Source organism: Heteronotia binoei, chromosome 10 (genome assembly GCF_032191835.1).
Source record: "Heteronotia binoei isolate CCM8104 ecotype False Entrance Well chromosome 10, APGP_CSIRO_Hbin_v1, whole genome shotgun sequence".
NCBI classification, from domain to species: Eukaryota; Metazoa; Chordata; class Lepidosauria; order Squamata; family Gekkonidae; genus Heteronotia; species Heteronotia binoei.
Genome location: NC_083232.1, coordinates 98,252,556 through 98,279,695, shown reverse-complemented (window position 1 = coordinate 98,279,695; position 27,140 = coordinate 98,252,556).

Genomic DNA, 27,140 nt, shown 5'->3' with positions numbered 1-27,140 from the left:
TGGCGGATATCACAAAAATTATGCATGGACCTGTCAAGCCTCCCCATCCTTTTATCCTATTTGGTTTACAACTCCTGTGTGATTACTCATGTTTATTAGCCCTCTCTATGTTGTGTCCACAGAAGAATGTGAAGTGTTGAAGTTATAAACCTCCTCCGCCGCCTTTTCTCAGGTTCCTTATCAGTCATCCAGAGCTCTACAAATTGCTTTGTAGAATGTCATAGTGAACTATAGATGTTATTGTAACCCCATAACCTTTAGGTTTGAAATGTTACTGCCCGTTTGCTAATGGCTATTGACCAGCTATATGATGCTTCCCCTACCTTCATTCCTTAATCTTCTCAATGAACCTGTCAGTGATGTCCTATTCTATCTACAATAAATGAATCTATTTGCAAATACAAAGGATCTCATTAGTGTTAGCATGAGTGACTTGACAGGACCTTTTTTAGCTCATCATCAGCTATCGTTAGTGTTTGCACATTTTATGTGTGGCCCAAGACCATTCTTCTTCTTCCAATGTGGCCCAGGGAAGCCAAAAGGTTGGACACCCCTGCTTTATGACATTATAATCATTGAATTCCCTTCCCTCCCCTAAGCCCACCCTCTTCAGGCTCCACACACACACCCTCCAAATATCCAGTATTTCCCACCCTGAAGCTGGCAACCCTAAATCTGAGAAAATGTGCTAAGGAGTACGTGGGGACTAGGCCTGCCTACAACCCCACGGAAGCTTCTGGAAGAGGTTAATGCCTGTGTATTATTATTCTGGGGAATCATTAAAATCTGAGCACCATGCTATTTGGGAATAAGCCAGTGTTAGAAATTGGAAGGATGATGAATATCCGTCAAGAGATCTGAAAATGCTTCTGTTGGGACTCATTGATCACACAAGTGCCATCAAGGTGTCAAAGAATGGTTTCAGATGGTCTAACTGCAGCTGAAATGGATTCAGGTAAAACAAACTTAAGAGTCCAATGGCACTTATAAGGCCACAAAGTTTAATTCTGGGTTGAAGCTTTTGTGTACATGCACACGAAAGCCTATACCCAAAATAAGATTGCATTGGTGTTAAAGAGGCCACCAGACTCAAATTTTGTTCTACTGCTGAAATGCTGGTTGCAAAAAGCTGGCAGTGGACTAGATATTAAATCGGAAGTCCTGGGTGGCAAATGGTTAACAGCAAAATGATCTGAACTGAGTTTGTCTGTTAAGAAGAAAAAAATAAAGAAGCCAGCATTTCTTAAAATCAGAAACTTTTTTATAATTTTTGGTCCCAAGAGTTAAATTGTGAGTATTGACTGGTAGAACAGGGTAATATTTTTTCAAGGACTACAGTTCCTTGAAGGGTTACACTGAGCAATACAGTTAAGAATTGTTATTATAAGATTGCACATACATACAGGATACTTTTTGAAGTCACTATAGTTGGTCATTATAAAATAAAATTATAAAACACTTAAAATGGATTTTCAGAATGCGGCCCTTCAGGTGCAGATGGGGAGAATCTCACATTTGAATTCTACTTCACACTAAAGAACATCCTTCTGATGGAAGGCTAACACACCCAAGGGCAGGACCCTAGCTGAGACTTCTCTGTGAAGTATTCTACTTCCCTGGCCATGGGGTTCTGTGATGCCAGCAGAGCTTTTTTTTGGAACAGGAACTCCTTTGCATATTAGGCCACACACCCCTGATGTAGCCAATCTTCCTGGATTGTGAGGAACTCCAAAGGGATCTGTTGAGGCTGGGTGAGTGGGCGTCAATGTGGCCAAGTGCAAAGTAATGCACATTGGGGCCAAGAATCCCAGCCACAAATACAAGTTGATGGGGTGTGAACTGGCAGAGACTGATCAAGAGAGAGATCTTGGGGTCGTGGTAGATAACTCACTGAAAATGTCAAGACAGTGTGCGTTTGCAATAAAAAAGGCCAATGCCATGCTGGGAATTATTAGGAAGGGAATTGAAAACAAATCAGCCAGTATCATAATGCCCCTGTATAAATCGATGGTGCGGTCTCATTTGGAATACTGTGTGCAGTTCTGGTCGCCGCACCTCAAAAGGATATTATAGCATTGGAGAAAGTCCAGAAAAGGGCAACTAGAATGATTAAAGGGCTGGAGCACTTTCCCTATGAAGAAAGGTTGAAACGCTTGGGGCTCTTTAGCTTGGAGAAACGTCGACTGCGGGGTGACATGATAGAGGTTTACAAGATAATGCATGGGATGGAGAAAGTAGAGAAAGAAGTACTTTTCTCCCTTTCTCGTGGGCATTCGATGAAATTGCTGAGCAGACAGGTTAAAACAGATAAAAGGAAGTACTTCTTCACCCAAAGGGTGATTAGCATGTGGAATTCACTGCCACAGGAGGTGGTGGCGGCCACAAGTATAGCCACCTTCAAGAGGGGTTTAGATAAAAATATGGAGCACAGGTCCATCAGTGGCTATTAGCCACAGTGTGTGTGTATATATAAAAATTTTTGCCACTGTGTGACACAGATTGTTGGACTGGATGGGCCGTTGGCCTGATCCAACATGGCTTCTCTTATGTTCTTATGTGGAGCTTCCAGGGCTCTTATTACAGGTCCTACTGTAAATTCCAGGAGGATTGGCTACATCAGGGAGGTGCGGCCTACATATGCAAAAGAGTTCCTGCTACAAAAAAGCCCTGTATGCCAGGGAGCATTTAAACACAAGATTCCCCATTATACACGCCCCTGACTGTATTCTGAGTGCTGCTAGACTGCTTATTTTTAAGGAGGAAAAGAACCTGAGGGTAATATGTTTCCCACTGAAAAAAAAGTGAATTCAATCTTGGTTTATAGGGTTGCATCGCAATGACGTCACCCTCAAGTGAGGTCATCGTGCTGGCAATGCCACGCACTGGCTGCTCTAGGCATTTCTGGGAAAGGTCTATGGTTTTCCCAGACACTCTAGCAATTTGGGAGGGTAAAACTCTATGGTACCTATTGTACCAATAGGCTTAAACCACCTGGCAAGAGAAGCCTGCAAGCAGGGTCTCCGTGCAGCAAGGAGAGACTCCACCACTGCACAGAGATCCTTGCCCCACCTTCTCTTGCACGGCCCTTCCTTCCCATCTTCTTTCTCGCTCTTTCCCTTCCCTCCTTTTCCCCTCCCCTTCTGTTTCCTTTGTTTCTTTGTTTCCCCTCCTGCCCTCCCCATTCCTCTCTCTCTCTCTCTCTCTTCCTTCTCCCCATCCGTCCCCCATGTATTTGCTTTCTTTCTTTGATTCTTTTATTAGCAAAACTCATTTGCATATTGAAATGAGTTATGCTAATGAGCTCCTGCACCCCTTTTTCTACAAAATGACCCCTGAGTGTAACCAAGATCAAGATAATTCACACTATAATATTCCCCATTACTGTGTATGGGTATGGAAGGTGGACAATGAAGAAAGCAGACAGGAAAAAAGATTCCTTTGAAATGTGGTGTCGGAGAAGAGTTTTAGGGATCCTGTGGACCGCCCAAAGGACAAATAAGTAGGTTCTAGATCAAATCAAGCTTGAACTCTCTAAATAACTAAACTGAGCCTATTGTGCTGTGGTCACATCATGAGAATACAAGAGTCCCTGGGAAAGACAGCAATGCTAGGAAAAATGGAAGGCAGCAGAAAAACAGAAGGACCCAACATGAAGTGATGGTATTGCTTTACTCTGCTCCGGTAAGACCTCACCTGGAGTACTATGTTCAGTTTTGGGCACCACATTCTAAGAAGGATTTAGACAAGCTGGAATGGGTCCAGAGGAGGACAACAATGGTGAGGGGTCTGGAGACCAAGTCCTATGAAGAAAGGTTGAAGGAGCTGGGCATGTTTAGCCTGGAGAGGAGGCGGCTGAGAGGTGATAGGATCACCATCTTCAAGGACTTGAAGGGCTGTCATCTAGAGGATGGTGTGGAATTGTTTTATGTGGCCCCAGAAGGTAGGACCAGAGCCAATGGGTTGAAATTAAATCAAAAGAGTTTCCAGCTCAACATTACGAAGAACTTCCTGGCAGTGAGAGTGGTTCCTCAGTGAAACAGGCTTTCTCAGGAGGTGGTGGGCTCTCCTTCCTTGGAGGTTTTTAAACAGAGGCTAGATGTCCATCTGTCAGCAATGACGATCCTGGCATTAGATAATAAAAACAGCAGCAATATTTAAAGGTCATTCTGCACTGAATCCAATCCCGAAAAGAAAAAAAATGTACTCTTGACAACTTCAGTCACTGAGATTTCCTTTTCTTATGTCACCCTGAATAGAGCCTAATCCTAACCCTAATTCCCTCAGCACTAAAGTCTGCCAACTGCCTTAGAATCATAGAGTTGGAAGGGACCTCCAGGGTCATCTAGTCCAACCCCCTAAACAATGCAGGAAACTCACAAACACTTCCCCCTAAATTCACAAGGTCTTCATTGCTGTCAGATAGCCATCTAGCCTCTGTTGAAAAACCAAGGAAGGAGAGCCCACCACCTCCTGAGGAAGCCTGTTCTACAGAGGAATCGCTCTAATGGTCAGGAAGTTCTTCCTAATGTTGAGCCGGAAACTCTTGATTAAATTTCAACCCATTAGTTCTGGTCCTACTTTCCGGGGCCACAGAAAACAATTCCACACCATCCTCTATATGACAGCTCTTCAAGTACTTGAAGATGGTGATCATATAAGCCGCCTCCTCTCCAGGCTAGACATCCCCAGTTCCTTCAACCTTTCTTCATAGGACTTGGGCTCCAGACCCCTTGCCATCTTCGTTGCCATCCTCTGGACCCGTTCCAGCTTGTCTATATCCTTCTTAGAATGTGGTGCCCAAAACTGAACACTATTCCAGGTGAGGTCTTACCAGAGTAGAATAAAGCAATACCATCACTCATGTTGGGTCCTTCTCTTTTTCTGCTGCCTTCCATTTTTCCTAGCATTGCTATCTTTCCCAGGGACTCTTGTATTCTCATGATGTGACTACAGCACAATAGGCTCAGTTTAGTCTCCAGACCCCTCACCATCTTCGTCGCCTTCCTCTGGACCCGTTCCAGCTTGTCTATATCCTTCTTCAAATGTGGTGCCCAAAACTGTACACAATACTCTAGGTGAGGTCTCATCAGAGCAGAGCAAAGCGACACCATCACATCACGTGATCTGGACACTAGACTTCTGTTGATACAATCCAAAATTGCATGTTTTTTTTGCTGCCGCATCACACTGTTGACTCATGTTCAGCGTATGATCCACTAAGACCCCTATTATAATCATGGTACACTCCATGTCTTGTGAGCCGCCCTGACCATGCTTCGGCGGGGAGGACGGGATATAAATAAAAGTTTATTATTATTAGATCCTTTTCTCACATACTACTGCTAAGACAAGTCTCCCCCATCCTTCTCTAGCCACCATCTCCATTTCCCAGAATGCCATGGGGTTTAATCTGAAAGGGGCAGTAGTATGTACACTATCAAGCATAAAAATTACATCAACTGTTCTCTTCCACAAAGTTTCCTGCCCTCCATCAGAGGAAGTCTTAGCAGAATGCAACTCAGAAAGATGAGATAAACATAAGAATGCTTGGACAGGCAGGACGAAAACTGGTTGCTCCATGCCAAGAGCTTTCTGGAAGCAGGGGTGGAAACAGCACGGCACAGCAGTGTTTTCTGTGAAATGCAAATGCAGTTGGCTTGGATGTTCTCTGCTGACTGCAAATTGATAAGGTTTGATCTCAGAAGTTGGATACATCCCTCTCCTTGTTTTCTTTTACACACTAAAAAAGAAAAGACTTTAATTCAGTATGCTTGATAGAAGATTGGCAGATCATCGATGTTTTAACAGATCATCAGTGTAGTGGTTTCGGCTAAACTCGGGTCCCATTTTAAACTCGTTCATTTTTCAAAAGCCACTCCTTATAATTGTATGCTAAAAATTAAGCAGATGATTGTTTAAGTAAGGATTTAATTATTAGTGGTTAATATTTTCAAGTGCCCATTTGACACCACTGTATGGTTTTCTGAGCTCTTCTGGATACCTTCTCATTCAAGATGCTAATTGTGGGATTTCTGGCAGATCACAGCTAAGGGCCCAAGATGATTAGGCAAGAGGCTGCTCACTGCATCTACTCCTTCCTTCACTCCCTATCTTTGCACAAACATTTTCTCTTAGTTAATTACATCTCCAAATCAGAGAGCGAAGGAGAAGAGATAAGAAGGGCACTGGTTTCTGAGAACAGTTTGGTGTAGTGGTTAAGTGTGCGGACTCTTATCTGGAAGAACTGGGTTTGATTCCCCACTCCTCCACTTACACCTGCTGGAATGGCCTTGCGTCAGCCGCAGCTCTCATAGGAGTTGTCCTTGAAAGGGCAGCTTCTGGAAGAGCTCTCTCAGCCCCACCTATCTCACAGGGTGTCTGTTGTGGGGGTTAAGATATAGGAGATTGTGACCACTCTGAGATTCAGAGTATAGGGCAGGGTATAAATCCAATATCATCATCTTCTTCCTCCTCCTCCTTGCAGGATCCAGGTTTAAAGATTAGAATTTTGGATGGTCCCTTAGGAGCGCAGTTTTTACAACTATAAATTGTTAGAATCCAAAGACAAAGATGGGGTCCCTCAGATAGCTACAGCTTGTGTGGCTGATGGGTCACCTGAGTATTAACCAACTGCTGGGCTCCATCTTAAGGAGAGCTCGATGCCAGCCCCACAGCACCTTAGAGACCAACAAGATTTTTGGAGTTAGGAGTTTTGGAGAGTCTAAACATGCTTCATCAGATACAAGTCAGAATGGAGATCAGGAACATTGCACCGGGACACTCTGGCATTTGGGTGAAACTCTAAGGTTTTTTCATTCTCAAAACCATAGAGTTTGCCCAAATACCAGAGCATCCCTGTGCGATGTCCTTTTGGGGGTGTCCAGAGGTGGACTGAAGCCCCCGAAGGCGAGGGGATCCCCGCTGAACTCTTGCCACCCTATTTCAGAACCAAAATCTCCTCAGCACTAAAGTCTGCTAACTGCCTTCTCCAGCAGCTATCTCCCAGAATCCCAGAATGCCATGGGGTTTAATCTGAAAGGGACACTGATACTGTGCCTCAGAGTCCTGATATCCCAGCCTGAGTGCTAATTTTCTCCCCTGAGTGTTTCTCCCCTGCTTTAACCAAGCTGATTACATTTTGCATTGTCCCTTGGCATCCTGACCCCTTTCTTTGCCCCACCCCTCCCACCCGCAGGCTGGGATCATATTATAAGGGCTCCGAGATCTTCACTCCAACTTGTATCTGATGAAGGCAGCGCTGACTCCCCGAACCTCATGCCCCCAAAATCTTGCTGGCCTCAGCTCCTGGAGTTCTACTGGAGACCCCACATGGCTGCCCTCTGAATCTTTCCTAGGGACAAACCCTACTGCCGGAACGTCTACTGCTTCCTCTATGGACCTCTGGCACCCCATTCCTTGCTATTAGAATACTAAGAGGACAAAGGTAAAAAAAAAATCAATAGTTATGGACAAAAGTACACGTGTTTATTACAAAAACATATAAAAATCTTGTTGGGGCCCAAATGAAGCCTCATAAAATCACAGAAGTGACAAATGCACATGAAAGATACCTATGCTTTGGCCTGCAGAGGCCTTCTTCAGAGGTCGAGTACAACAAAACTGCAGTTACACTAATGAAGCAGTAAACAATTAATATAGCGTAACTGGCCCTGAAAAGGGGATTTTACTCTAAGTACCTAAACTGGAAGGTACATATTTGCAATATCATTTGCTCTATATGTAACTACTGCTAACATAAGGCCGGTTATCTTTGTGGCCTTCCAAAAATTGTGTCATTCATTTCCATAGTGGAACATTCCATTTTGGGTCCTATATTAATTGTTTATTGATATTTGGATGCCTGAGTTCTTCTTGGGAAGTAGACCAGGATCTCATGGGCTACGACTGGCCCATGACTGGCCATGACTTGCTGCCATCTTCTAGGGGTATGAATGTGGGTAAAGGAAAGAGGTTATTTTATCTAGCCCAGGAGTGTCTGACATGAAACCCAAGGGCCAGATCAGGTCCCTGGAGGACTCCTATCAGGTCCCCAAGCAACTGGCTGTCATCTGCTTCCTTCTCCCTCTCTCTGGCTTCCTTCTGCATAACAGCTTGCTTTGCAAGGCATGCTCAATCACACAGGAGCTACAGAGCAAAGCCTCTATTTTCTCCATTGGCTGACCAGCACACGAATCAGCTTATGTACAAAAGCTCACAATGCCCAGCCATTTCATTTTCCCCTTGGTCTTGGGGGGTCAAAGCATTGACCGTGAGTTTTCTGTAATTAATGTCAATAAATCATAAATAGGATTGCAACTTACAGAAACACACCTGAATAACACCTGAACCACCTACTAATCTTTTAAACAGCTAATCTTTTAAACGTGTTCTAAGCTTTTTTTAAAAAAAACATATTTAATTGTTTTTGCCCTTTATAAAGTTTCTATCTCTGCTCCCTGCCATGACATTTCATGACCCACATGGCCCATCCCGACAAGATCTCATTTATGTCAGATCCGGCCCTCATATCAAATGAGTTCGACACCCCTGGCTCTAGCCCTTCCTGGACTTGCACTCGAAGTGGGCACTTTCACCCAGACACAAGAATTGACTTTCAATTCACTTGCAGAGCACTTTGCAGCTGGATTTTACTGTGTGAAATAGCAAAATCCACTTGCAAACGGTCACAAAAATGCACGGAAGGTGAACTGGAAGTGCATTCTTCCGCACCTATGAAAGCGCCCATGAGCCACAACAGACTCACTTTGGACGGGATTTAAACGCTTTAGGAAAGCCACCTACGATGCTTTGGCCATTCTCCAAACCCTGGCTGGAAAGCCAAACACTCTAAATCACCAGCATTTTCTTTGTTTACTTTACTTATGAAGGTAAAGGTCAAGGTAGTCAAGTACCAATTGTTTCGACTCTGGGGTGACATTGCATCACGACGTTTTCACGGCAGACTTTTTACAGGGTGGTTTGCCATTGCCTTCCCCAGTCGTCTACACTTTCCCCCCAGCAAGCTGGGGACTCATTTGACCGACCTCGGAAGGGTGGAAGGCTGAGTCAACCTCAAGCCGGCTACCTGAACCTAGCTTTTGCCGGGATCGAACTCAGATTGTGAGTAGAGAGTTTGACTGCAGTACTACAGCTTTACCACTCTGCGCCAATGATAACTCACTACTTTGGTAAACCTTTATTTTATTTGTCCCCCCACTCCTTTCTCCCTGGTGGGGGCCCACAGCAGCTTCCATCCTTCTCCTCTCCTCCATTTTATTTTCACAACAACCCTGGGAAGTGAGTCTGCGAGCGTGGGACTGGTCCAAGGTCACCAAGCAAGCTGCCATGGCAGAAGTTGGGATTTGTTCCTGAGTCTCCCAGCTCCTGGTCTGACCCTCTTAATCACCACACCACAATGGCTCTCTGAGCGAAGTGGCTCTCAGTCACTTGCCCTGGGAACGTGGGGATATATTTATTGTTATTTTACTAATTTCCGATTCCATTTGTGATAACGTTTTTCAACGTGGTAGACAACGCTTGTAAAACAACCATACGAAACGACAGCATAACATGTTTAAACATGAACTGCTATTGAATCAGAAACAGAGCCGCATAAAGGAATCAACATGAGGCTCCAGCAATAGTTTGAGGTTTGCATTTAAAGATAATCTTTTAAAAGCCTGGAATGGGACTATCTGTGCGACATCCTGCCGAGAGATTGCCCCACGACATTATCCGCTCTAAGAATTCAAGTGGCTCCATTAATCCGAAGACCCAAGAGGCTGCATGGCCGGCGTCCTGCAGAAGCTGTTCCATTTATACCCTGGCTTTTGAAGAGAGTTAAATATATCAGGACAACATATACCTCCGTCAGAAAGTCTATCGATTTCCATCTCAGGGCATGGGCTTAGTCAGACAAATTTATCTTTCTGTGTCTGCAGCCCCCTCCTCCTGCAAGTCTGGGTTATTGAAAGATGCTGAGAGAAATAAACATTTTTACAACCCAGGCCCAGCCCGTCCTCCCCACTCTTGCTGCTGCCTCAAGATAACATTGTCCAAACACAAATGCATTTGGAGCCGGGGGACAACTCTTGCTTCACTACACGGCAGCTCTCTGTGCATTCTGCCACTTTGACTTTGATTTATTGCATACCATGCTGATTTCCTTATTGTTTAAAGCTAAAGAGGTTGCTGCAATTATTATTTAATGGTATTCTCTTTTAACATTGGGAGGTGCTTTATACATTTTGTAAGTGCAGTGGTGCCCCACAGCTAGCCCAAAGTGCATTTCAGAGCCAGCAAAGCTGCAGTTCAAGAACTCCATATTGGTGCAGCTTCTCTCTTCCCCAGCTGGCAAGAGAGTTTCAAGATTGCCTTGAAGAGGCCAACTGCTCTTTGGGCCAAGCATTCTGCGGAGAGTGTCATCTGGGTGAGAACTCCTCGCCAGTTTTCCTAGGCTATTCACTCGCTTTCAACTTAGAGACCCAAATCAGTGCCTTGAATTGGGCCTGGGAAAATAGAGGTATTTCAAGCAGATATTGTCAGCGAAGGTTCATTGAAGTTACCAAATGAGCAGACTTGTTGTTTGAAACAAAGTTGCATTTATTGTATACTCCAAAGTTACTCCAACATGATACGCATTGGAACTGATGGAGGGCAGTTCGAATCATTGGTATTTAACATCTAACATCAAAGCAATAGCATCTACATCCTAATTCCCAAAACAAAGGCTGCTTTTGCAAGTGAGAGTTTCACACAGCTTCCCCCCTTATCTTTTCCATTGGTGGTTACGGTTCCCGGCGGCAATGTCCTTGCTGCCGCTAGGGAGGAGGTGAGAATCTGGCAGACACTTTCTACTTCAAAGAAGGCCTAGCAACCTTTGATATTCTTGGGAAGCTACTCTCTACGTTGCCCCCCCCCTCTACTGTTCTATGACCATAGGTTAGTAAGCATATATGCGCATTGATTCATATGGTTAGTAATCAGCAGTTAGCATTAACATCAATGAACAGAGTCTGACAGATATAGGGTACCAGCAGAAAAAACAGGTTTCCTACCTGTAGCTGATGATCTTCCAGTGGTCATCTGTGCATTTACACTCGTGAGATGAAGCGCCAGCACCGATCCCCGATCGGTAGTACAAAAGTCCGGGATTTTTCACCGCCCGACCCTGGTGGGCATGCGCAACAGCCCCAATGCACATGCTCACCCAGTGGGCACGAACATCCCGCCAGTTCTTTCCCACCGCCACCTGTCTAGGATACTATGACCGGCAGCAGAGGGGAAGGAGGGCGGGTAGTGTGAATGCCCAGATGACCATTCGAAACTCATCAGTTACAGGTAGGAAACCTGTTTATCTTCTTTGTGGTCGCTGTGCTTCACACTCATGGGAGATTAGCAAGCTAGGCTTACCCGGAGGAGGGAGCTGGCGGTTATGCAGAAGTAGCGGCTTGAAGGACCAGGGTACCCAGCTGTGCTCTGCAATGCTTCCAGACATCCAGGGCATAATGTCACATGAAGACATGAGGAGATGCCCAGGTTGCAGCCAAACAGATATCTGCCAGGAAAGCACCCTTCAGAAACACTGTGGGCGTAGCCATAGCCCTAGCGGAATGCACACGGAGCGGCCCCTGCAAGGGCTGCTTCGCCAACAGGTAACAAGTCTAATGGCTTCCGTGATCCACTTAGAAAGTCTCTGTGAGGAAATCTTGAAAGCCAACCTAGGCGCTGCATAGGAGACAAATAGATTGGGATCCTTCCTGAACGGCTTGGTGTGATGCACAAAAAACAACAACGCCCTCTTAACATCCAAGGCATGCAAATGTCGCTCTTCCACGGAAGAAGGAGAAGGGTAAAAAAGTAGGCAAAAAGACTTCCAAATTAAGGTGGAAACTAGACACCACCTTAGGGAGGAATGAGATGTCCAGGGCCAAGGACACCCTATCGTCCTGAAAGGAAATGTACGGAGCTTCACATCGCAGAGCCACGAGCTCACCTGCCCTCCTGGCCGTAGTGACGGCCACTAAGAAGGCAGTCTTCCAGGCGAGAAGATGCAACGGGCATGTAGCCAAGGGTTCAAAAGGTTGCCTAGAGTCGGTCCAGAACGAGCGTCAGATCCCAAGCAGGAGGAGGAACCTTAGACAGCGAGTGAAGCCGCATAAGACCCTTCAGAAAACATTTTGTATGCTGGTGGGTAAAAACCAAAACACCATCCACAGGGTCGTGGTGAGCCAAGATGGCAGCCAGATAAACTCGAACCGAAGAATGATTAAGTCCAGCATCAACAAGTGAAAGTAAAAACTCAAACACCAACTCCAGACCAGCAGAACGTGCAGTGACACCCTTGTTCTGTAGAAAAGACAGGAGCTTAGACCACTTTGCTGCATAGGAGCGGCCCGTTGACAGCTTTCTACTGTTCAACATGATATGTTGCACTCTGTCAGAGAATCCTAAAAGTTGACCCTCCAAGCCATCAATCTGAGGTGAGGGATGTCGTGGTGAAACAGGCAGCCGCCTTGAGCCAAAAGGAGGTCTGGTTCCAACGGGAACTTGTGACACCCTCCTGCCATGGCTAGGAGAACAGGAAACCAAGTCTGTCGAGGCCACCAAGGAGCAACCAGGATACACTCTGGACGTTGCTGAATCAGTTTGTGAAGCACTCTGGTGAGAAGAGGCAAGGGTGGAAACAGGTAGAGGAACTTGCCCACCCATGGAAGCAAAAGGCTGTCTCCTAGGGATCTCGGGTCCGTCCCCCCGCCCCCAGAGCAGAACTGTTCACACTTCCGATTGTCTATCGTGGCAAACATGTCTATTCTGGGATGACCCCACTCCCAGAACAGAGGTTCTAGGTATCTCGAGTTCAGTTTCCATTTGTGATGGGAGACCTCTCCCCTGCTCAAGGAATCTGCTTGAACATTTAGCTCCCCAGGTAGGTGGGTGCCTACAATGAAAATGTGCGAAGCTATGCAGGTCTCCCAAAGCTGCATTGCCAATGCACACAGCCTTCTGGACACAGTCCCCCCTTGGTGATTTATATAACTGACAGCTGTCGTGTTGTCCGACATCACAGCTACGGTCCGACCGCTGATAAGGGGTAGAAACGACCTCAAGGCTAGATGAACTGCCATGAGCTCCAGAAAACTGATATGATGGTGAGCCATCGACGGTGGCCATGGTCCGCCTATGCAGAGATCTCTGAGGTGCATTCCCCATACCCACAGTGAGGCATCTGTTGTTATCGTGAGCGAGAGGAGAGAGAAATGAAAAGGAAGCTCCTCCGCAAAGATTGAACTTCACCTTCCACCAGTCCAGTGACTGAAGCACCAGTGAAGGAACTTGCAGAATTTTGGACAGGAGATGTCTCACCAGATTGTAATTCCTGATGAACCAGAGCTGGAGTACTCGCATCCTCAGCCTTGCAAAACGCAGAACGTTGGTAGTAGGCGTCATGAAGCCCAAGAGATGTTGGATCTGCAGAACAGAAGGGCATCTCACCGTCTGAAGGAGCTGAACCAGGGAGATAATATCCAACACCCGGGAATCTGGAAGAAACGTCAGATGCTAGGCAGATGCTCCAATGAACTGAACCCTTTGCGTTGGGGTCAGGTGAGACTTCTTCTCATTCACCAGAAGTCCTAGTGCACGCAAGAGGCAGAGGACCACCTGTAGATGTGCTCTGAGAGAAGGAAAAAGGAAGATACCCTGAAGCCAAAGGTAGGCCACTGCAACAACCATTGTCTTTGTGAAGACCCTGGGGGCCGTAGAGAGCCCAAAAGGGAGCACCTGATATTGAAAATGGTGCGTCCCAATGACAAACCGCAGAAACCTCTTGTGACTGGGGAGGATGCTGATGTGGAAATAGGCATCCTTCAAGTCCAGGGTAGCCATCCAATCTCCTTTGTTGATGAGTGGAAGGATGCTTTGCAGAGTCAGCATTCTGAACTTCTGATAAGCAATGAAATCGTTCAAGCCCCTCAGATCCATGATCAGACAAAGTCCACCGTCTTGCTTGGGAACCGTGAAGTACCTGGAGTAAAACCCCTGGCCCTTGAGATGATTGGGAATGGATTCTATCGCTCACTTGCAGAGCAGATTTTGGACTTCCTCCAACAAAACCGTTGTAGAGTGAGTGATCACCAATCTGGGATACGATGGGAGCTGAACAAATTCTATCGCATAACCCTCCTGTATGATGGACAAGACCCACTTGTCGGTGGTAATCTGCTGCCAGGCTTGCAAGAAACTGAGGAGGGGTGGGGGGGGGGAGAGAAGGGGGGAAACCAAAGTCAAAGTCCCTGCTTGGGATTCCTACCAGCCTTAGATTTTCCCATATGCGAGGAAAAAGAAGAGAACTTGGTTTTCCCTCCTGCAGTGAAGGAACTCTTAGCCTCATGCTGACCGGTACGCGCTTCCACAAATCCTCAGGGGATTTGGCGTGGTAGGGCTTCTTAGGCCATTGTTTAGACCATGGGTGAGACTTGATAGGGCGAGGAGAAGATGAAGGCACTCCCAGATTACGAGACGTCTTTATACTCTTGTCCATCTCCTGTAGGACCGTGTCCGTAGTACAGCTGAATAGACCTTCACCCTCAAAAGAAAGATCCTTGACCCAGGACCTCGTGTTGAACTAGAGAGTGGTGGAGTGAAGCCACGAGTGACGACACAGCGTAATAGCAGAAGTAAGAGTTTTAGCTGCAGTGTCCACCATATGTTTGGAAGCCTGCAGCTGTTGTTTCACTAGGAGCATTCCCTCCCTCTGAGCCTTCTTAGCCAAAGTGCACATCCTCGGGCAGAGAAGCCAGGAGCGGTGACAGCTGCTCCCATAGGGAATATTGGTACCTTGCCATGCAAGCCGAATAGTTCGAAATTTTGATGCCCAGAGTGACTGTCTAATAGAAGCACCTGCCAAATGTATCAATCCTTTTCCCCTCTTTATCTGGAGGTGAGGCATGGGTCTTCTTAGCCTTAGAGGAGAATGACACTACTACAGAGTTGGGGCGTGGATGATTGAAGAGGAACTCTGCACCCTGCTCCTGGATCTTATACATGTGATCCATGCGTTTGGAGGAGATAGGAGTTGAGGCAGGCTTAGACCAAGGATCTTTGATGGCTTGCAAGATTACCTTGGTAATGGGAAGGGCTATTACTGTTGAGGTGTCCTTTTGCATGATGTCAAAAACTGTATCATCAATGACCGGTTGAGGATGGACCACAGGCAAAGACAGTGAATTGGCCTTCTTTTAATGAGTTCCCCATAGGACTTCAAATCCTCAGAGGGAGAGATTGGAAAGTCCTCAGCTATTCTAGATTCTGGGATGATCCCTCCTGATGGCACAACTGTTCTTCTCCATCATCATCGAAGGTCGATGGTGAAGATGATACACTCTCAGCCAATGGTAAACCTAGAGTGTCAATGGCAATCCGCGTTGAGGAAGTCTTCTCAATGTTGAGACCACTGGCGCATGCCAGCTTCCTAACTAGCCTCGAGGTCGAAGTCAGCATCGATGACTCCCGGCGACCTGGTGGAGAGTGTGCCAAGATTCTAGAGTGACGCGAAGCCTCCGAGTGCTGATCCCAATCAGGATTCTGAGGAGGGTACCACGGATACGGAGGGTGGTAGGGGTAGCCACCAAATGGGTAAGCCCAGGGTCGTGGGTCCCAGTTAGGCAGAGGATGAGGACGTCAAAAATTATCCAAAGGCTCTCCAAATCTTTCAGGCTGGATCAAGGGCATCGTCGGTGTCAAGCGGTCCCTCAGCTGTGAAACCTCTAAGTCAGATGCCGAGCTAAGATCATCACCCTCCTTCGAGCCTGCCAACTGTTCTATGGGTTCGACCTCCTGGTCGGTGCTGGAGAGAGAAATGCGCTAAACTTCCATCGGACCCGAGGGGCTCTTCAGTCGAACTGGTGAAGTGAGGATTTCCCCCCGAAACGATTGCCGGGTCCTTCAGTGGCGGAGAATGGGTCTGCCTGTCTTGGCGCCTCTTCTTCTCCTTATGCTTTTCTGGGCTCAGCAGAGCGTGAGTCCTGAGCCCCTTTGGCCTTCTTGGCCGGGGTCAATGGTTCCGAATGGGATGTCGAGCCCGCATGCTTGTGGGGGCGGTCGATTCCCTGGACTGGTTGAGTCTGTTGGCTCGATAATGAGGCCGGAACCGATATCGATGCTGGGGCAGCCATCGAAGTACTCATCGACGCCGATGTCAACATCTGCGGTGCGAGAGCCGATTTCACCAACACTGCCAAAAGTCTCGCCGCTCAGTATTTCCTGGTCTGCTTGGAAAATTTTGAGCAGTGATGGCAGGATTTGACCCAATGACCTTCCCCAAGGCACAGCAGACAAAGAGAATGTCCGTCTGGAGGAGGAATCTTGCTCCCACACTTCAGGCACCACTTAAAAAAACCCCAACGCTTTTCCATAGACAGGGATGGCGGGAGAAGGGCGGGCGAAAACCCCCCGAAGGGGTGGAACAACTAACAGTCTCTACTAATATATTTTTTTATGTATACATATATATAGGAACAAGAAGAAAACCGAAGAAACGAGGAGAAACCCGGAAAGGGAAAAAAAAAGATGAGTAACTACCAACCGGAGTGACAAAAACAGGTCTATCCAACGCGGTGGTAAAGAAAGAACTGGTGGGATGTTTGTGCCCACCGGGTGAGCATGCGCATTGGGGCTGTCGCGCATGCCCACTGGGGTTGGGCGGCAAAAAATCCCAGACTTTTGCACTACCAATCAATAATCAAGTACTGGAAGGGCTATCACATAGAGGATGGTGCAGAATTGCTTTTTGTTGCCCCAGAAGGTCAGACCAGAACAAGTGGGTTGAAATTAAATCAAGAGTTTCTGGCTAAACCTTAGGAAGAACTTCCTGACCGTTAGAGGGGCTCCTCAGTGGAACAGGCTTCCTTGCAAGGTGGTGGGATCTCTTTTCTTGAAGGTTTTTAAGCAGAGGCTGGGTGGCCATCTGACAGTAATGCTTATTCTGTGAATTAGGCAGATCATGAGAAGGGCTGCAATCAGTGCTTGTGGCCCTTTCTTACATGCCCAGGGAAATGCTGATTGACACTTTGGGGGCAGTCAGCAATTTTTCTCCAATGCCAGTTTGGCCAGAGATCCTGGAGGTTTTTGCCATCTTCTGGGCATGGAGCAGGGGTCACTTGGAATGTATGCGTGGGGAGAAGGTATTTGTGAAGTTACTGAATTGTGAGGGGGTTGGACTACATGACCCTGTAGACCCCTTCCAACTCTGTTATTCTATGATCTTCAAGGGTAACCCCATAGAACATATTGCAGTAGTCCAGCATAGCATTACTAGTCAGCAGTGTGATTTAAAGGCTTGCAGGGGAAAGAATTTGTATGCAAAATCTAACTGAGAAACAGCACCCACCTGCTTCTCCATCAAAAATGTGCGTCTTCACTGAAGAGAACATAAGCAAAGCCACGTTGGATCAGGCCAATGGCTCATCCAGTCCAACACTCTGTGTCACGCAGTGGCCATAAAAACCAGGTGCCATCAGGAGGTCCATCAGTGGGGCCAGGATACTAGAAGCCCTCACCCTGTTGCCCCTCCCAAGCACCAAGAATACAGAGCATCACTGCCCCAGACAGAGAGTTCAACAATACGCTGTGGCTAATAGCCACTGATGGACCTCTGCTTCAGATGTTTATCCAATCTCCTCTTGAAGCTGGCTATGCTTGTAGCCACCACCATCTCCTGTGGCAGTGAATTCCAAGTGTTACTTCCTTTAAACTTTTCTAACACAACTGCTCAGCAATTTCACACAAGTTCTTGTATTGTGAGAAAGGGAGAAAAGTCCTTTTCTCTACCTTCTCTATCCCATGCATAATCTTGTCAACCTCTGTCATGTCACCCCGCAGTCGACTTTTCTCCGAGCTAAAGAGCCCCAAGCGTTTTAGCCATAGGGAAAGTGTTCCAACCTATTAATCATTCTAGTTGCCCTTTTCTGCACTTTTTCCAATGCTATAATATCTTGAGGGGCGGTGACCAGAATTGTACACCATACTCCAATCGAGGCCACAACATCAATTCATACAGGGGCGTTATGATCCTGGCTGATTTGTTTTCAATTCCTTCCCTAATAATTCCCAGCATAGCATTGGCCTTTTTTATTGCAGTCGCACACTGTCTCAACATTTTAACTTGACCTGTTAATAAAAGTTGGTCCACATTCAATAATTTATGTCCCCTGCTTTTCTCCCCAGTGGGAATCGGAAATAGCTTAAATCATTCTCCTCTCCTCCGTTTTATCCTCACAACCACCCTGTGAGGTAGGTTATGCTGAGGGTATATGACTGCACCAAGGTCACCCAGTGAGCTTCGACAGCAGAGCAGAGATTTGAACCTGAGTCTCCAAGGCCCTATTCCAACATTCGACAGCACTTGGTAGATCAATTTCTACCAGTCCCACCTTCCCAGCAGTATTGGATTTATATTCTGCCCTCCACTCCGAATCTCAGAGTGGCTCACAATCTCCTTTATCTTCCTCCCCCACAACAGACACCCTGTGAGGTGGGTGGGGCTGAGAGAGCTCTCCCAGAAGCGACCTTTTCAAGGACAGCTCTGTGAGAGCTATGGCTGACCCAAGGCCATGCCAGCAGGTGCAAGTGGAGGAGTGGGGAATCAAACCTGGTTCTCCCAGATCCGAGTCTGCACACTTAACCACTACACCAAACTGGCTTTTTGTCCATTTAATCACCATGACTAATAGCTGTTTCATTGACCAATCCTCCATCGACTTGTCTATATATATATATATATATATAATTTAAAAGAGCCCTGTGGTGCAGAGTGGTAAAGCTGCAGTACTGCAGTCGGAGCCCTCTGCTCACGACCTGAGTTCGATCCCAGCGGAAGCTGGTTCAGGTAGCTGGCTCCAGGTTGACTCAGCCTTCCATCCTTCCGAGGTCGGTAAAATAAGGAACCAGCTTGCTGGGGGAAAAGTGTAGATGACTGGGGAAGGCAATGGCAAACCACCCCATAAAAAGTCTGCTGTGAAAACGTTGTGAAAGCAACATCACCCCAGAGTGGAAAATGACTGATGCTTGCACAGAGGACTACCTTTACTTTTTATATATTTAAAGCCATCTGAGCTCATAGCAGTGGATTCCCCACAGGTGAATTCCGTGCTTTATGCATGTCATTGCCTCAAAACTACATAAGGGGGGAAATCCCTCTCTGTCTACATTGTTTATGGTTTTATAAATCTTCATCAAACCTCCCTTCAGTAACACTCTACCTAAGCTTCAAACTTGTCAACTTTTCCGTAGAGGAAAGGTGCTTCAAACTTCAGATTGCTTCTGTTGCCAAGGATTAATGTGTGCCATTATTCAAATACATTAATACCCGGAGCCTGTACTCTCAAACTGCGCTTAATGAATTAAGCATGTTATTTCACTTTAATATCCTGAATTCTTATCCTTTTTAATCAAGGCATATAATTACAGACCAATTACGGGGAAGAGTGCAGCAGTAGCAAATCGGTCTGGCGCTCAGCAGGGAGACGGCAAATAAGATTGATTTTATTCATTTTTTGTTGTTTAACTCCCATGAAGCCTGCTCCCGAAATCATTTCGCAGCTTCGTAGCATTTCTCCGCTGGCAAGGATCATAATTTCATGGTTAATTAATCTATAATAGAGACCGAAAAGCCATCAATTTCCTATAGATATGGTTGAAGTTCGTAGTTTTTTGTTTTCAAACCCCCCCCCCCCCATAACTAAAAACTGAATGCCAGTGAAATCATATTACTGCTGAAGGGATCATTTTGGGATATCGAAGCAGCCACTCCGGATTACTTTTCTGAGGGAGATAAAAAGGAGGAGGAAGGGAGAGAAAAAAGGGGAAGGGTGATCTTGTGTCAACCGATGCCTTGATTTACTCAGGAAAATAAATACTGACCAAAGAGTTAATTGACATCTCTCCTTCTGAAACCAAAAGAAGTTGTGTGGGCAACCTTCCATTCACAGAGATGTTGAACTTAATAGTACTGTACCATGTACAGTAAAGACATCTATATTCTGTGCGTACACACTGTTTCTTCATATGTGCATTGAGTAATTCAATGCTTATCAATGGAGGCACAGATAGCGGCCACTGCCAAGTCTGCTTTCTTTCACCTTCGACAGGCGAAGCAGTTGGCCCCCTTCCTGGAACGCCGAGACCTAGCAATGGTGATCCATGCTACGGTCACCTCGAGACTACTGGACTACTGTAACGCCCTCTACATGGGGCTGCCCTTGTGCCGAACTCGGCGGCTGCAGCTGGTGCAGAGCGCGGCGGCTAGGCTGCTGTTGGGGCTCCCAAGATGGAAGCACAGACAGCCGGATCTACGCGGACTGCACTGGCTGCCAGTGGTGTACCGAGTCCGTTACAAAGAACTGGTTATCACCTTTAAAGCCCTATATGACCAAGGACCTGCCTACTTGAGGGACCGTCTCTCCCCATATGAACACCAGAGAGCGCTGAGGTCAGCTGGAAAGAACCAGCTGAATATCCCTGGGCCAAGGGAGGCCAGATTGAAGACCACCTGTCAGCACAGGGTTCATTGATTCTTCAAAATAATAGAACTCTTTCTTTTGAAATAAGTTTCTTTTATTGAATATACAATGTTACTGCTGCAGAAGGTCTTTGAGAGTGATAACATACATTGAAAAGGCACTAGCATTTATGGGGGCACATCAAAGACAGGGGCCTCTAAATCATTCTCAAAACAAAGTTATTTTCCCTCTCTAAGGTGTTTGATTCACACGCTGGCTATCTCCCTTCCTGGGCCATCCAGCCTCCCCCTTTCGGCCGATGTCCTTGCAGCGGCTGGGAAGCGGTGGCGCCTCCCTCTGGTCTTCCCGCCGTTTATGGCCTCTGGCGCCCTGCTCTTCCCTCCCCCTGGTTGGCATACCTAGCATTCTATCAAAGGGCCCTAGGGTTAGTTCTAAGCAAATAAACAGTATAGGCAATGTGGTTAGGATCAATAGGATGCAATTGAACACAAGCTGACACCACCCGGGATTGGGCCTTCTCCATTGCAGCCCCACCGGAGGAGGTATGGGCCCTGCGATGTTTAGACCAATTCCGCAGGGCCTGTAAGACCTACCTCTTCAAAATAGCCTTCACCTAATACCGAGTCAAGAAAGTCTCGCTGGACATGTTTTAGCCACTGAATTTTATTAAAGACCTAAGTTATAGCACCACAATGTTAATTTTAATGTAAGTTGTTAATGATTTAATGATGATTTTATAATTGTAACTGTAATTACTATGTATGGTTTTATTGTATTTTATATTCGTATGCTGTGAGCCGCCCTGAGCCTGCCCTGGCGGGGAGGGCGGGATACAAATAAAAAGTATTATTATTATTATTATTATGCAGCTTTAAAAAAAAATCACTTTGTTTATACCCTTTCTCCCAAGGAGAACCCAAAATGGTTTTTGTCATTCTCCTCTTCTCTGTTTTATCCTCACAACCAGGACTTTTTTTGTAGCAGGAACTCCTTTGCCTATTAGGCCACACACCCCTGATGTAGTCATCCTCCAAGAGCTTACAGGGCTGTTAGAACAGGGCCTACCATCCGTAAGCTCTAGGAGGACTGGCTACTCACTTTGCACTCACCTGGAGAAGGATTAGTGAAAAACTGAGTGGAGGACTGCCTGGTTGAAGGAGGCATCATGTCTAGCACGAACATCCAGGGCATAATGAGCGACTAACGTGGACGGAGAGGACCAGGTTGCAGCGGCGCAAATGTTCTCCAAGGATACTCTATGCAGAAATGCCGAAGAAGCCAAAATGGCTCTAGTAGAATCAGCTCTGAGTCCGACAGGTAATGGTTGTTTAGCAGTCTCATAATACAACCGAATTGCACTAGACACCCATTTGGGAAGTCTTTGGGTGAATATCTTGGAGTCTTTATGGGGCTTGCCATAGGCTACAAACAAATTAGTGTCCTTTTGGAAAGGTTGTGTACGTGCAAGATAGAAGGATAAGGCTCTCTTCACGTCGAGAGTATGTAGTATCCTTTGACCTGAGTCCTTGGGTTCTGGGAAGAAAGCTGGTAAGGACACTTGAAAGGTGGAAAGGGGAGACGACCTTTGGGAGAAAGGTGGGGTCCATCCGAAGAACTACCTTGGAACTATGGAAGACAGTATAAAGTGGATCAGAGTAGAAGGCGCACAGATCACTTGCTTGTTTACCTGAGGTAAGGGCAACTAATAGGGCAGTCTTCCAAGAAAGTAAATGTAAGTCAACAGACGCTAAGGGCTCGAAAGAAGATTTAACAAGCTGGGTTAGGATTAGAGATAAACTCCAAGCAGAAACGATGGGTTTAACTGGGGGATGCAGACATAGAAGTCCCTTGAGGAAAGCTTTAGATAAACGGTGGGAAAAAGCTGTCTGACCATCAACAGGAACATGGAACAATGAGATGGTGGACAAATGAACCTTTAGTGAAGAGTAACTAAATCCTGAAGCTTGCAGGGACAATAGGTACTGTAGAATAAAGGACATAGGAACTATGTCCAGATTAATGTCATGAGAATGTACATATGCGGAGAAGCTCTTCCATTTGAGAAGGTAGGAACATCTAGTGGAAGGTTTCCTAGAACTGAGGATAACCTGTTGCACTTCTGGGGGCAGTGTTATGGATGGATCCTCCACGCTGTGAGGCGTAGAATCTGAGGATTGTGGTGCCAGACTTGACCTTGATGTTGAGTGAGAAGGTTGGGTACCATAAGGAGGTGGCGATAGGAGTGGCGGGATAGCTGAAGAAGCCTCATGAACCACGGTTGTCTCGGCCACTACGGAGTGATGAGAATGCAGTCTGTCTGATCTTGGAAGATCTTGAGTATTGAGCATGTGATGAGTGGAAATGGAGGGAACAGGTAATGGAGACCTCCTGTCCAAACGTGGAGAAATGCATCGTTGCTCGCCCTCACGTAGAAGCGACAGCATTTGGTGTTGAGTTTTGTGGCAAAGACATCTACACTGGGGCTCCCAAAGCAACGGAAGATACGGTGAAGATGTGCAGGATTGAGTGACCATTCGTGGTCGTCCAGTCAAAACCGACTGAGAGAGTCTGCTAGAGTATTCTCCACTCCGGGTAGATGGCTTGCAGTAATGTAAATGTTGTGCTTGATGCACCATTTCCATAGGGCAATGGAGAGATGGCAAAGTCAAAGAGATCTTGTTCCCCTATCTGTTTATGTAGAAGACAGTTGCCATGTTGTCTGATGTGATTTGAACATGACGACCCGTTAGAGAAGGAAGGAAGGATTGAAGGGACCTGTGGACTGCTATTAGTTCCAAGCAGTTGATGCAGAAGACCACAGACCCCTGACAGTCTTGTCCTCCAAGTGGGCTCCCCCTAACCCAACCCTACTTCGAGGCATCCATGGTGACATTTGCAGTAGGGGAAGGCAGGATGAAGGGCATCCCCTGAAGCAAGTTAGACTGAAGGGTCCACCAATGAAGAGAGAGGAGGACCTCCTTGGGTGCAGTGAGAATTGTCGTTTGGGGCTGCCTGTGAGGAAGGCAGGGACAAACCAAAGTTGCAGAGGCCTCATCCAAAACCTGGCGAATTTGATGACGAATGTAGCTGCTGCCATGTATCCCAGAAGACGTTGAAACATGACAGCAGGTTGAGTTGGAGACTGAAGAATAGCAGTGGCAGTCGCTTTGAGTTGTAGACTGCATGGAAGAAGAAGGAAAGCCATATGAAGGTGTGTGCAGAAGCGGACACCTATGAACTGTAAGTCCTGGATAGGGGTGAGTTGTGACTTGGCGTTCACACACAGACCTAAGGATGCTAGAAGCGATAGCATGACTTGAATGTCCCGTTCAATCTGTTGAGGTGACTGAGCAGTCAGGAGCCAGTCGTCCAGGTACGGGAAGATGGTGCTATCTTGAAGACGCAGAGCTGCAGCTACCACTACCATACACTTTGTGAAAATGCAAGGGGCCGTGGACAGTCCGAATGGAAGGGCCCAATATTGGAAGTGGTGGTGACCCATGGTGAATCTCATGTTTTTCCAGTGTTGAGGCCTTATTGATATGTGGAAGTAGGCATTCTGAAGGTCCAGGGATGCCATCCAGGTGTTCTGCGGGATTAATGGCAGGATTGACTGAACGGAGATCATTCTGAATTTTTTGTAAATTATCTGTTTGTTGAGTTTTCTGAGATCTAGACTTGGACGACTGCCTCCGTCTCGTTTTGAGACTAGAAAGTATTTGGAGTAGAACCCCGTCTTTTGAAGGTGGAGGTTCTATAGCCCCCTTGCGAAGGAGATCTAGGATTTCTTCGTAAAGAAATGGGGACAGCGGAGTTAAAATAAAATGGTGATGGCGAGGGGGCGAAATGAACTCTATGGAGTAGCCTATTCGAATTATAATAAGTACCCAGGTGTCTGTGGTGATCTTTTGCCAAGTCTTGAGGAATAGGGACAGCCTTGTGTGGCCTGGAGAGAGCAGGAGAGGAAAGTCAAAGAAACTGTTTGGAGGGTGGCGTAGTCTTCTTGCTTGGCAGCGGGCATGACTTTTGCTGGTAAGACTGGTACCGTTGCTTGGCTTGGGGTCCCTTCCGACGCCAGTATTCTGACTGCTTAGGGGAACGTTGACTTTTCAGATAAGGCTGTTTCCAGGGTCAGGAGCAGTTGAAAATTTGGGACTGCTGTTGCTGGGTGACAACTAGGCGTTTAGCGCGCTTACGGCCATCGTCTACAGATGTAAGGACCTCATCTGTGGATGTGTGGAACAACCCTTGACCGTCAAACAGTAGATCCTCAATCTTTTGTTTGATGTCAGTCTGGAGGTTGGTTGAGTGAAGCCATGCATGGCGCTGAAGCGCTACTGATGATGCAAAGACCCTGGAGAAGGAGGACACTACATGCCGAACGGTATTGATTTGTTGTTTACTGACTGGAGAGTTCTTAGACCCATTGATGAGCCAGCTTTTGAGAAGCTTCCGGTAAAGTTGGAATTAGGGGTGTGAACTGGTTGGCAAGGTTGAAAACATAAGCCGAAAGGTAAGCCAAATAATTGTTAATCTTAGAGTTGGTGGTAGCCAGGCCATAGATCTTTCGTGCTAGGGTGTCAAGTTTACGCCCTTCCTCGTCCAGTGGAGCAGGGTGTCATGAGGGTTTTGCCTTTGAAGCCGAGTGTATAATAATAGAATTGGGAGCAGGGTGAGAGGAGAGAAACTTCAAATCCGGGGCATGGACTCTATAAAGAGAGTCAAACTCCCTAGGAGTAGGCGCGATGGAGGCTGGCTTGTCCCAGGCTTCCTTAAGTCCCTCAAGATGTACAGGGAGCATTGGCAGTAAAGATCCAGCAGGCAGGTCGGATTGTACTAAGTCATGCACCACATCAGTGACCACAGAGGTGTCAGAGGGTAAGGTGACATTCAGAGCCTCTGCCATGGTGGAAATCAGGTTGAGATAGGCCTTAGAGCCATCAGATGGAGAAAGGCGGTTGGGGCGAGGCGTGTCGGAGTCGGGGGAGGCTGGAGAATTAGGTTGATTGGAGCTGGAGGATCTAGAACTCACAGATTCTGAGTCGGAGTCGTCTGGAGGTAGCAGAGGCTGGTTTGGAGTTAAGGAAGACGGCCATTTGTTAGGATCTGTCGACTGAGCTATAGGAGCCGAGGGCATGTTTAGCACCGGTGAATGAGGGGCTCGATCGGAGCCGAGGAAGTTGTCGCGATCGGTGAACAAGGAGCTCGGATCGGAGACTTAGGAGCCGGAGCCGAGGTGGAGGTTGAGGCCAAGGTTTGGAGTCGAGGAACATATATAGGTGAAGTATGTTGACTCCTAGAGTACCTGTACTCAGCGTAATCACAGTACCAAGAGCGCTGAAGTCTTTCATGTGAAGGAGATCTGGAGAAAAACCTGTAAGCACTACGGTACCGAGGCAAAGGTGATCTCGAGGCCGAGGAGTAGTCGAAGCAGTAGTGGTAGTCATGGTGGAGATCCACACGGATGGGTGAGCGAGAACAGTGGTGAGAAAAATCCCTGTCAAGAGGTGCCCTGTAGTCCCGAGTCAAGAATTGAGTTGATGTTTCTTGATAAAGCTGGGTTGAGACTTGGGTGGATGACTCACGAAGCTCTCTATACAGGGGAGAAACCCCGACGTCTCGATATGTGCTTGATTCTCTATACAGGGAAGAAACCCCAATGTCCTGGAATGCGTTCAGATCCAAAAGATGCCTGGGGTCCGGTTCCAGGATATCCAGAGGCAGAGAGCTGTGGAGCGATGGAGATCTGGATTGTGGATCGGAATCACGTCTGCGGATCGAGCGAGTTGGGGCATCTCAGTGATGACATCAGTGGGAGTTGTGAGTTCTGCAGGCAAAAGTGTTGGGATTGTACGCTGCGTCGAAGTCGAGGCCATCGGAGTCAAGGTGGAAGTCGAAGTTGAGACCATCGAAGCCGAAAATTCCAACTTAGTAGAAAACTTGCTGGTTTTGGCTGTAGACTCCCGATGTTTCTTGGGCGCCGAAGCGGATGGATCCAAGTGACGGCTCGACTTCTTAGGCTTGTGACTGGACTCAGACTGGCGGGAAGCAGATTTGTCGGACTTATGCTTTCTTAGCGATACCACAGCGGCCGATGCAGCCGAATCTCCCTCTCTGGATCGGGTTGGCGGCGAATTGCTGGAAGTGGGCATAGCCTGGAGAGACTTTTCAAGGAGAAAGCTCTGAAGCCTGGCGGCCCTGTTTTTTTGCGCCTGCTTGCTGAAACTAGCACAGTGGGTGCAAGAGTCGACCCTGTGGGCTTCCCCAAGGCAGAAAAGACAGTAGGAATGTCGGTGGATGGAATTTTAGCTCCGCATCTGCGGCACTTTTTGAAGGTAGTTTTCCCTTCCATACGCTCTGGACAGGAGAGGGGGGGAAGGGGAAAGGAAAGGAAAGAAAAGAAAAGAAAAGCACAGAATAAGGCTTTAAAAAAAAAACCAGATAGGAATGAAAATAGTAGGGAAGGAAAGAAGAATATGATACCACAGGAACATGAAGAGACGAAGAGAAGTACGAGCTAAGGAGAGGAACACAATGAGGTAGGTGTTGTCCGAGCGGCGGTTAGGAAGAAACTGAGTGGGAGGGGTGCCTTCTGTTCGCTCCAGGCATGCGCAGTCAGTG